At 30.1% G+C, this 11,894-nt stretch overlaps 1 long non-coding RNA gene and 1 pseudogene across 1 annotated transcript; one reads left to right on the plus strand and one right to left on the minus strand.

The window, feature by feature from the left end:
• Positions 1–728: 728 nt before the first annotated feature.
• LOC102590642 (uncharacterized) lies at positions 729–1,607 on the minus strand. Its single transcript, XR_368869.2, has 2 exons — positions 1,437–1,607; positions 729–1,176 (listed from the first exon to the last, which is right to left on the minus strand). It is a non-coding gene; the product is annotated as an uncharacterized lncRNA (long non-coding RNA).
• Positions 1,608–7,702: 6,095 nt separating this feature from the next.
• LOC102590862 (probable indole-3-pyruvate monooxygenase YUCCA10) lies at positions 7,703–11,461 on the plus strand (annotated as a pseudogene).
• The last annotated feature ends 433 nt before the right edge of the window (positions 11,462–11,894 follow it).

Consider the following 11,894-nt stretch of genomic DNA (forward strand, 5'->3'; position numbering starts at 1 on the left):
ATCTTTGACCGTAAGTTTTTCATATATCTTTTAAAAATTTTGAATTATCAATTACTGTGACGTACAATACTTTTTACGTAGTTTACAATATATAAATATCATTTAAAAAAAAATGAAGATTCTATGCGCAAATTCCCGATCAAACTTAAACTGTTTGACACTCAAAAATGAAAAGTGCCACATAAATTGGGACAAATGAAGTACTACCTTAAAAATCTGAACTCTCTAACTTAAATGTTAAATTACTATAATACCCTCAACTAAAAATACTCAATTTAGTATATCTTCTACATTTTATAATTTTATTTATTTATGTTATATTAAAAGCAAACTTCTTTTCATATTAGAAGGTTGTGATTTTTTCAAAAGGTTGTGACTTTCCCAATGATTTGTGACTTTTTCGAAGTATTGTGACTCTTCCAAAGGATTCTATTATGATCAGAATTTCTGTTGTGGATATTGATATTCCCTTTTTAAAACTAAGAAAATTAAACTTGCATAAAATTGGGTGTGCTATTCCTCAATGATACACACAATTTTCTGGTTTGAAAATTTTGTTGAGTCATTTGTAAACCTTGTAAATTGGTTATACTTTTCACCCATAGGCTCAAGAGAGGTCAGTTAAACGCCTTTTGCTTGAAAATTATACTGTATTTATAGGTCGAATATTACCTTTTTTGTAGTAAAGGTAATTAAGATGATTCAAATTTTGAACCAAGCCCAACATGAATAGCCAACTTGGTACATAAACACTATTTGATCATTAAACCAATTAAAAGTACATACACATGACTTATTGCAAGTTGCAACAATTTATAAAAAACGTGACAAAACAAAACAACACACAAGTAGTTTTACTAGAGGAAAAGTGAACAGGGACTCTATTCATAACTGCCCTTTATTTTTCACACCAATACAAGTATATAAGTCTTAATTATATATAGGCTTTCATATAAACTTAAAGATGTATTTTCAGAAAGCATGTGGTTAAAGAGGAGATTGCGGATTTCTCATCTTAGCTTTAGACACAACAATAGCCACAAAGGCCTTTGCAAGTTGTGCATTGGTTACAAAATATAGTTTTGCCAGCTTTGAAAATTTTACCAAGACCCTTCCGTAAATGGCGCCCTAGAAAAGCCACTCTCTTGGCTTCACTAGTGGTGTTTCCAATCATTGCTGCATCAAAAAGTGTATGTAGAGCTTCATATTAGTCAGTAACGGAATCAGAAATTCACATATAAGGGAATTCAAAAATACAATAAAATAGTGTCACATGCACCCTATATAGTATTTATACATGTAACATAACAATTTTTTAACGTCCTTTACTACGATGTCTCCATGTTGTCAAGAGAACTCAACCGTTTATATATAACAAAAAAAACAAATAAAAACATTTTTTTATAATAATAAATAGATGGAGAGGGTAAATTAACCTTGGGTAAGTGGAGCAGGGGCCTCAGAATTCATCTCCCTTGCAACAATTTGTGAGGATATTATTAGTAGAATAACCAAAGAAAGGTAAACAAAAATATTATTTTTAGAAACCATTTTGATTAACAAATTAAACTATTTGGAATTTGATTTTTTATTTTTATTTTTTCTTGCTGATGAGAAAAAACATGCATTTCGTCCCTATTTATAGAACTCAATAGTACTTACATGCAACGATCAGAAAAATAGAGGAAATTATTGAGGACTTGCTTTGAATTCTTCAAGAAAAAAAAGAAGAATTTCATAAAGACCTTTTTCTTTTGGGGTAAAAAAAATTGAAATATAAAATATTATATTAGTTAATTTTATGGATCATAAAGACTTGCTTTAACTAAACGTAACTCACGGAGGATACGTATCAACCTATAGTATTATAATTAGGAGGGTTGGGAAATGTCGAAAATTAAGGTAGAAAGTTATAAGGTAGTCCGTAGTCAAGTGTTATGGTATTAGTTCAAAATTATATCACAATTTATCATTCATTATATGTGAATAATTATTTGTACATATGTATATTTCATTTGTCCTAATTTGTATGACACACTTTCTTTTTTTATTCAACTAAAAAAGAATCACTTCTCATAACTAGAAATAATTTAACTTTATAATTCTCTTTTTATCCTCAAATGAATAATTTATAACTACACAAATAAATGTGTAAGCTTTGTTTTAGCCACAACTTTAAAAAAAAATAAAAAAATTCTTAAACTTTGTGTCAAATATCAAACTCCGTCATATTAATTGAGATAGAGAAAATAATCTTTTTAACACATATACATAGTCCGAGATTCCAAGCCAAAACTATTGAATTTCAATGAATTCGTAAGCCATAACTATCACCTTATATCCATAGCTATCGATGGTTAAACTTTTCCGTCCTTAATCATATGTTTCGAATTCGAGTTTATATATCAGGTAGATGAGAGGTAGGGGTGTACATGGTCGGGTTAGTTCGGGTTTTTCATATATCAAACCAAACCATTTGTGTTAGATTTTTAAATTTATAAACCAAACCAAACCAATAAAACTCGGATTTTTCAACTTCGGGTTTATTCGGGTTTTATCGGATTTTCGGGTTTTTTCCCAATAAAGTATTCATACAAACATATAATTTACTTGTACTTCAAATAAATTGATGAATCACTAGTAATTGATGAATCACACTTCAAGCATATCATAAATTTGGCTTAAAGACTTAGAAGTCATCGTCTGCTAGTTGTACTTCAAATAAATTGATGAATCACACTTCAAGCATATCATAAATTTGGCTTAAAGACTTAGAAGTCATCGTCTGCTAGTTGTACTTCAAATAAATTGATGAATCACACTTCAAGCATATCATAAATTTGGCTTAAAGACTTAGAAGTCATCGTCTGCTAGTTAATACGAGACGGTCCTATATATGAAGAATAATGGAGTTTCCCTCATTAACTTAATGTGAAAAGTTACAGAAAATATATTTATTAATTAATATATTTTCAAAAAATAATATATATCTTAAATATTTAATTTAATGTCATTTATAAAGTTTCTTATTTGTCTAGTATAAATTTTAAATAATTAATTTTTATTTTTAAAATTTATTATAATTTTATGATTGCAATTGTGTATCCAAACAGAACATGTGTAATTACACTGTGGCATCCAAACAAGACATGTGTAATTACACTGTGGCAATCAAACATGTCAGTGTAATTACTAGACAGTGTAATTACTAGGCTGATAATTACTACCCTAGTAATTACACCAATTCCAATTATTAAGTGGCTTTCCAAACAGACCCTTAATTTAATTCCCACAACCGACAACATACAACACCAAATACCCAATACACGACCCCACCTTGTCCTTCTTCCTTTTCAGAGAAACCCAGCTTCTAGCGTCAACAAAACAGAGAAAATTTCCAGACGCTAACAGCAGCCAAACGGCGTGAGTCTGGCAGCACTGCGATTTGTGTTGTCGTGTTCTTTAATTCCCACGACAACAGTACATCCACGCAGCTCTTCTAGCGGGAAAAGCAACACAAGTTTTCGTCCTTGCTGCGTAAGATCTTGCCACGAAGCACACCAAGGACGACCGAACCGATCGAGTCGTCCATCGCCCCTTCCTCTTCCGGAATGGGGTGAAAACCTCAGAAAAGGGGTGTTTGTCCAAATTTGTGAAAGATTTTGGATTTTGAAATTTTCGGATGGGCCGTGAACCCAAAATTTTCGTCCCTTTTCCTCCCAAAATCCGATCCTAATTTCCATTCTATAAGTAACCCTTTCTTATTTATTGTGTTGGGGGGGATTTTTGGAAGTTGGAGGAGTTTCTTTTTAGCAAAAATATAAGAATAGCTTAAGAAGAAGTAGTTTGAATACAGAGGAAATACACTTTGAAATAGAGAGGTTAATTCGTCTAAGAACTTGGTTTTATTTACCTTTTGGTGCTATCCATCGCTCTATCACAAGTTCATTCGAACTCGAGATAGCTGCTCGGATTTCTGTCCAGACTCTCGTTTGCTGTCCGGTTCGGGTTTCGGTGGTAAAAGCTCGTTGCCCTCCTGCTCGTCCGTTCCGTCGCTGCACCAGAAAAGGTAACATTCTTATTATTACTTTTCACTTTCTTTCTCGAATAAGGCGTGTTCCGTTCTGTTTTCTGTCCCAAGGATCTTTATTTGGGGTCAACTTCGTTATCTTCTTGTTACATGTTCTCGATATGGTGTTGAAAATGGTAGAATGTCGGCGAGATATGCTAAATGCGGCCGAGTGTTTTTTTTTTTTTTTCTCTTTAGTTACTGTTGGTGATTTTTTTTTGGTTTAAATTAATTTATGCTTTGCTTCTCTTACTTGACTCTTCACCTTGTTTGTTTGGTATGGTTTGAGACCGATTCTGCTATGTTCTTGGGATTTAGTTGCGATTATTTTCGAAATGATTGTTTTGTTCATGACTCGTTGGTCTGTTAACTTATTATTCTTCATTTTTAGTTCTGTGATTGTTCTACTGTTTAATGAAGCATGTCTAAATCAAATGGTTTCATTATTTATCTTTGTGGAAATAAAGTAATTAGCAGAAAATTATTAAAACGGATTGAGTGACTTTGCAAGCTTAAGGGCTATTTGTATCAAACCGCAAATCATATCAAACTAATAAATTCGAGTTTAATCAGAAAAAATTTAACTAGTGATTTGATTTTTATTTATTTTTTAAAATAAAAAAATAAAATTGATCATGGTTTGATTTGGTATCTACTAAAAACAAGTTCAATTCGAAACCAAATTAATATACAATTTTTAAAAAACTTTGATACATAAAAGTAGTTAGAGTGATGTAATTTATAATTATTTTTAATTCTTTTTTCGTAATTTTTTTATTTTATCATATTATTTTAAGTTTGAGAAAGAATTTTTAAATGGTCCAATAAAGATTATAGTCTGTAAATATTAACAACTTTAATAAAGCTCAAATCAAAATTAAATCAATAATATAATGCTAAAAAAAATTCACTTCACTACTAAGAAAGTAAGAAATGACAATAATATTATTGAATATTTATTCTTTAATTTTACATTTATTTAAACAGTTAAAATACATAAAGTTTCACATGTTTTGAAGATGGGTCGCACTAATTCCTTGGTAGCCAACAAAGCCTACCGTAGTTGATAGTAAAAATTACATAATTCCCATTTAATCATGCATATATTATAAATCTCATGACATGTCATAAAGAACTTGGAATAATTTGGTTCATAAATTTTGCATTTTCTAATAAATGTGACTTTGTATTTACGGAAATTCAAATTCAAGATCTTTTATTTATAAATTTTACATTTTCTAATAAATGTGACTTTGTATTTAAGGAAATTCAAATTCAAGATCTTTTATTTAAAATAAAGAAATATTTATCACTTCACACTGTATATATCCAAAATAAATATTTAATCAATTGCGTCTCGGTATTTGTTCTACCAAAGTCTTAAAAAATAATTGATAACCAACTGTGGATTTTTTTATTTCATTGCATGCACCTCATGTCTTTTTTAAATTATGTATGCAGAAAGATACATACAAAGAAGGAAATTATTCTTTATTCTCCATTTATTTTTGTGGGACCTTTTTTCTTATTATATATGAAAAAGCAAAGTGTCCCCTCATTAATTTAGAACAAATTATCTTTTTCTTATCGTAATGTTAAATTGTTTTCTGATCATAATTGTAAAAAAGTTAGGAAAAGGAGTGACACACATGAAAAATGATCTCGCAAAGGTAAAATAGGTGAATTTGCCCTTATTCGGAAAGTTTTACAAGTGCCCTCTAATAAAGGTGATTTCGTATTCGAGGGGACTCAAATACGAGACCTCTGATTAAAGAAGGAGTGCTTATCACTCCTCGACAATCCTTGTTAGTGGTATTTATTCAGTTATTTATTATTTATATGGGATCAACTTATTTTGTCGATTGGATTGATTTTAAACGCAACTGTGTATTCTATACTTGGGCCCTTTATTTATGATAATAACAAATTATCATTCGTGTCTTTCTCTTCATTTTCTTAATGTTTGGATAACTTGTAAGTATTCCTATCTAATCAAGTCCAACACAATAAGAATATCAAATTATGTGAAAAAATATATTTTTTGTTCAAAATAACGTTTTAGACGGTAGGCTAAATATTAAAATAAACTGCAAAACAAATAAAAATATTATTTACTAAACAATTATCATAAAAAAAAGAGAAAAGGGTCAAATGCCCCCTCAAGCTTTAACCATATTTCCAACTACACACTTAACTTTTGCGGGGGTCCTATTACCCCCCTGAACCTTTTTTTTTTTATATTAGTTCACCCTCAGACGCTGATGTGTCCACATACGTGAACTCACCTCCGTGAGGCGCGTAAGAACGTAATAAAATGTCCATGTGGAGTCCAAATAAGCCTCCCAACAGTAACTTTACTCTTTATTTAACCATACATTTATTTTTTATTCTTTTCCCAATTCATTTATCTCCATCTCTTTTGTTCTTGAACAAAATCTCTCTTCTTTGTTCTTCATCCACCATTTTCAAAGCTTGAATTTAGTTGTTGTATCTTCTCCAACTAAGATTGAATTTAGGATTTGCAATTTTCTCGAATTTCGTATTGAACAATCGAAATCTTCCCCAATTCGATAGCTTGATTTTTTTTTTCACTTTGTGTTATTAGGGTTAGTAAGTAAAGATCTAACCTTTTCTCAGAAGAAATAGTAAGTAAGCTTTCCAAGCAACGTCAGTAATGGAAGATCGTAGAGAAAAGGAAGAAGAACTAGAGATTAGATTAGGAAGAAGATGATAGAGATTAGATTAGGAAGAAGAATGAGGGTCAATTAGGTTCATAAAAGGTAAAGGTAAAGTTTTGTGACACGTGTCAATCTGTGAGTCGTGTAAATTCATGGGGTCCACTAATATATACGTGGACAGCGCGTGTATACAAACATTTTTTTATAAATCTGGTTTATGTGGACACATCAGCGTCTGAGGGTGAACTAATATTAAAAAAAAAAGGTTCAGGGGGGTAATAGGACACCCGCAAAGGTTAAGTGTGTAGTTGGAAATATGACTAAAGCTTGAGGGGGCATTTGACCCTTTTCCCTAAAAAAAAAGGAAAAAAGTCTGAAAAATACTCCAACTTTGGTCGAAATTGTTGTTACGATACCAAATTTTATGTTGGGCACATATATACCTTTAAAATACACTATTAAATAGTGCAGGAGGTAAAAGGTCCTCCATAAAATTTGGTATCGTAACAACAATTTCGGCCAAAGTTAGAATATTTTTTAGACCCTTTTCCCGAAAAAAAAAAAAAAAAAGATAGATGAAAATTTCACAAGAACAAAAAAAAAAAAAAAAATCCAACAAGTAAAAGTAATTTTATTACTGGTAATGCCAGAAGCAGAAAGATTGAAAGTACCAGACATTGGATAAATTTTATCTTACGTAATCCAGATGATTTCTTATAGGATACTCGTTCTAATTTGATAAATATTTAATGATAGTATTTTGTTTTATTTTTATTGAATTTCATTTAATATTTTACTGTGAAATTTTTTTAATTAAAAATAAATATTATAGTAACTTTAATAAGAACAATTTAATAAACATAATAAAGTCTTTTCTTACCCCTGTGTCAACATTATTTGTTCATTATTGATTTTGCACACTTCTTAAAAAACTATAATAGAAGAGTAATTTTATTATATCATCCTTTGAATAATAAATACTATGTCTTGAAAAATGTAATAGAGAAATTACGATAATTAATGATAACAGTAAATTCGGAATTAAGTGTGAAATTATCTATTGATTTTATAAAGTGAACAAGTATTGTTGGACATTCCAAAATAGTATAATGAATAACTATTATTGAACGAAAAAAATATTTTTTGAATTTAACATTTAATCGAACTCTAAAAAACAACACATAAATTGAGACGAAGGAGTAGCAGTTTGTCAATCTTAGCTGTATGTGGTCTAATAAATTCATTAGGATAGAGAGAGGCGTGTGTCGCTGAAATTATATATTCATAATTACACATATTCCTTTTTATGCATGGTTCCCTTTTGATTAATTCTTACGGTATATGAATGAAAATAACAATTAAAATATTTCAAGGATCATATACTTAATTATAACTAATAATAACTAAAAATAGGGGGAGAGTCAAAGTATAGTGATATGTTTGGGCTAATTTGGTACATTTAATCTAAATCATGTACATGTACTAGTATTTTTTTTAAGAAATTAATTGCATATACAGGTAATTAATACTTATATGTTTGCACTTAAAAGAAAGTATAAATTTAAATCTTGATATAGTACGTTACTTAATATATTTTTTCCTCTCACAATCACTTATTAATTCTTCATAAATTTTATATAATTAAAATTTTCTTTATACAAAGTCATTAATCAAGATGTTTACTATAGAGACTCCGTAAAAATATTTTTAGCATTATTAATTCTACGCACTAACCTTTACTGGACAGCCATAACAGTCAATTAGCACCTCTTGATCCACTATGGCCATCGACATTTATAATATAATAACTACTATCATTATCAATTACCATCGGCCAAACAACCACCGTCACATAGTAATAACCATCAACTACATGTTTAAGATTGTTGTAATTTATGTAAAAAGAAAAATAAATATATTCTGATTTGATATGATGATACGATAGTTATTTATTGTGGGGTAATAGGCATGTGAGCTAGTAAAAATATAATTCTGATTATGCATAAATCGATTTGATTTTGATCATAGCAATTTTAGGGGGAGGAGAGATTAGAATGCTAGTAAGAATTAGTCATGTGCACCAATTGAGCGGGGGATGAGAGAAGTAGTTAGAATTAGACGTTGGGTTTAATGAAATCAACTAAGCAGATCTAATTGGGGGAATTGGGTTTAATGGGTTAAAAGAGTAAGTATAATATTGAGTTGGATATAATAATTAAATAAAAAATTATAATTTGAGTGGAATAAATATAAATATCTATGTAAGCATGTCACGTAGACACCAAGTAGACGCCACATAGGATGATAATGAGACTTAACGGTTCAAGAGCAAATGACAAGGGTAAATATATCAAAAAAGTATAACAAAGGGAAAATATAACCCTTTTCTGAGACTATAAGAGCAAATATGACTATTTTTCGTTGATTTTATGAACTGGGCAAATATTATTGGGCATGCCAAAATATTATAGTGGACAAGTAAAAATGGACGAATTATTAATTTTAGCAAGTGTCTTGCTAATAAGTTCAACAATTAACACAATCTACCAAATCAAACCAAAATAAAAAAAGGAAAAGAAAAATTAATAAGTCACCATAAATTAACACAATCTATCAAATCAAACCAAAATAAAAAAAGGAAAAGATAAATTAATAAGTCACCATATGAACACTAAAATAGTCAAAAAAGTAAATAAATTCTAATGACTCCTAAGTTGTCCTCTAGTATATTTCCATGTATATATATATCCCTCATCTTTTTTTTTTCTCTCAACACCATCAAATTTTCTTCTCAATTTTAGTCATGACAACATTTGATAATCATGAAGAACCTATGGTTATCATTGTTGGTGCTGGGCCTGGTGGTCTTGCTACATCTGCATGTCTAAATAAATTATGTATACCAAATCTCATCCTTGAAAAAGAAGATTGTTACTCTCCTATGTGGAAAAAATATTCTTATGATAGAGTTCATCTTCATTTAGCTAAACAATTTTGTCAACTTCCTTATATTCCTTTTCCTTCTTCTTCACCTACTTATATACCAAAAAAAACTATTCATTCAATACTTGGATGACTATGTTACTCATTTTAATATCACCCCTTTTTACAAAAGAAATGTTGAATTTGCTAAATTTGATGAGTTTACTAAAAAATGGAATCTTAAGGTTAGAAATGGTAATTCTGATGAAATGGAAGAGTATTTTTGTAAATTTCTTGTTGTAGCTACTGGTGAAGCTAGTTACCCTTTTACCCCTGATGTCCCTGGATTGGCAAGTTTCACTGGAGATGCTTTTCATTCTACTCAATACAAAAATGGTGAGAAGTATAAGGGTAAAAATGTCCTAGTTGTTGGTTGTGGAAATTCAGGCATGGAAATTGCACTTGATCTTGCTAATAATGGTGCTAATACTTCCATCATTGTTCGAAGCCCGGTAATCAATTAATTTTATTTTAAATATTTTTCGTTATATCATTCTTTTGTCCTAAAATTTAGAATCTCAAATTTCTAATCTTGCGTCTGTATGTTACAGATGCACTTGATATCAAGAGAAATGGGATATTTGGGGCTGGTGTTGTTGAAGTACAAAGTTGCATATACAGTGGTGGATACTATAATGGTGATGTTAAGCAAGTTGATGTATGGAGATATAAGCAAATATTATGGTGTGAAAAGGCCAGAAGAAGGACCATTTGCTTGTAAAATAAAGTATGGCAAGTATCCAGTTTTTGATGTGGGGACTTATCGGAAGATCAAGTCTGGTGAAATTCAGGTAACATAAACCGTTTGACTCTCGAAATTTGAACTGTATCTGATTCATGTGATTAAAAAAAATGATGGGGACAGGTGTTACCTGCAATGAAAAGCATAAGAGGAAATGATGTTGTGTTGGAAAATGGTAAATTTCATCAATTTGATGTTATTGTTTTTGCTACTGGCTTCAAGAGAACTACTCACAACTGGCTTCAGGTAAGTAACTTATTTAGTTTATATTCTAATAATAATAATAATAAATTGTCTTCTTTGTTGTGTCTTTTTCCTCTGTTTTCTAATTTTGTTTTTGAAGAAAATGACAATAAGTTGAGATGAACTAATCAGTTACAAAACTTTGAATTATAAAATTCGGAACGAGTGATACAAGGATTTTCATGAAATTTTTCTCACTATATTTAAGTAGTCTTAAAATTTTAATAAATGAACATTCAGAGTACAACAATAAAGTTATAGACGACTTTTGTTCCAATGAAGGAATATCACTTCACGCATAGTTTAGAGGTGGAGCCAGTATTTGAACTCAACTATATGTCTTTGTTGCGTAGGGAGATGATTATCTATTGAATAAAGATGGATTACCAAAGCAAGAATTTCCACAACATTGGAAGGGAAAGAATGGACTCTACTGTGTGGGGCTATCAAGAAGAGGACTTTATGGGATTGCATTTGATGCTCAAAACATAGCCACACATATCAACTCTCTGCTCTCTGAATAATTATTTATTGCTTTTGTTGAGTGAAAGTTTTTAGAGTCTTAGACATGAAGGGATGTGAATGTTGGTTAGTTAAATTAAAATATGAGATCTAGTTTCTATGTAATGTGAGGATAAACATTATTGTTTCTTTACAATTTACATAATAGACTTATTTTTGTTAGAGTCAATATGTATGTCAACTCTTTTCTTTGGTTACATACATATGTCCCGTGCTTCATGTTTACCCAAGTAAAATACACCTCTAATCAAAGTTTCTCCAAGAAGTATATATGTTTAACACGTGTGTGCTGCTTGTTGTGTAGTCAAATTTCATGTTAGACACAATTGACTTTGAATCAATATTAACCTTAGTAGCAGGGGCGGCTGTAAAGGCTTAAAAAAAAGTCTTTTGCCTTAGGCCCCCAATTTTAGGGGCCTCATTTTTTAGTTAATTAGATAGGATTAAATTAAAAAAAATATTATTAGAACTAAGACAATAAATGCAAAGGCCCCATTTTTTAGATAATTAGGAAGGATTAAATTAAATTTTTTTTGCTAGAACCAAGACAATAAATGCAAAACGGCTCAATGAAGTGATAGTATCATAGATATGATTATGACTTTTTGACTTTTCAATAAAAAGTTGTGTACTTTTATTTTTAGTGTACAAGTTATCT

This window comes from Solanum tuberosum, unplaced genomic scaffold (genome assembly GCF_000226075.1).
Source record: "Solanum tuberosum cultivar DM 1-3 516 R44 unplaced genomic scaffold, SolTub_3.0 scf00603, whole genome shotgun sequence".
Taxonomy (NCBI): domain Eukaryota; kingdom Viridiplantae; phylum Streptophyta; class Magnoliopsida; order Solanales; family Solanaceae; genus Solanum; species Solanum tuberosum.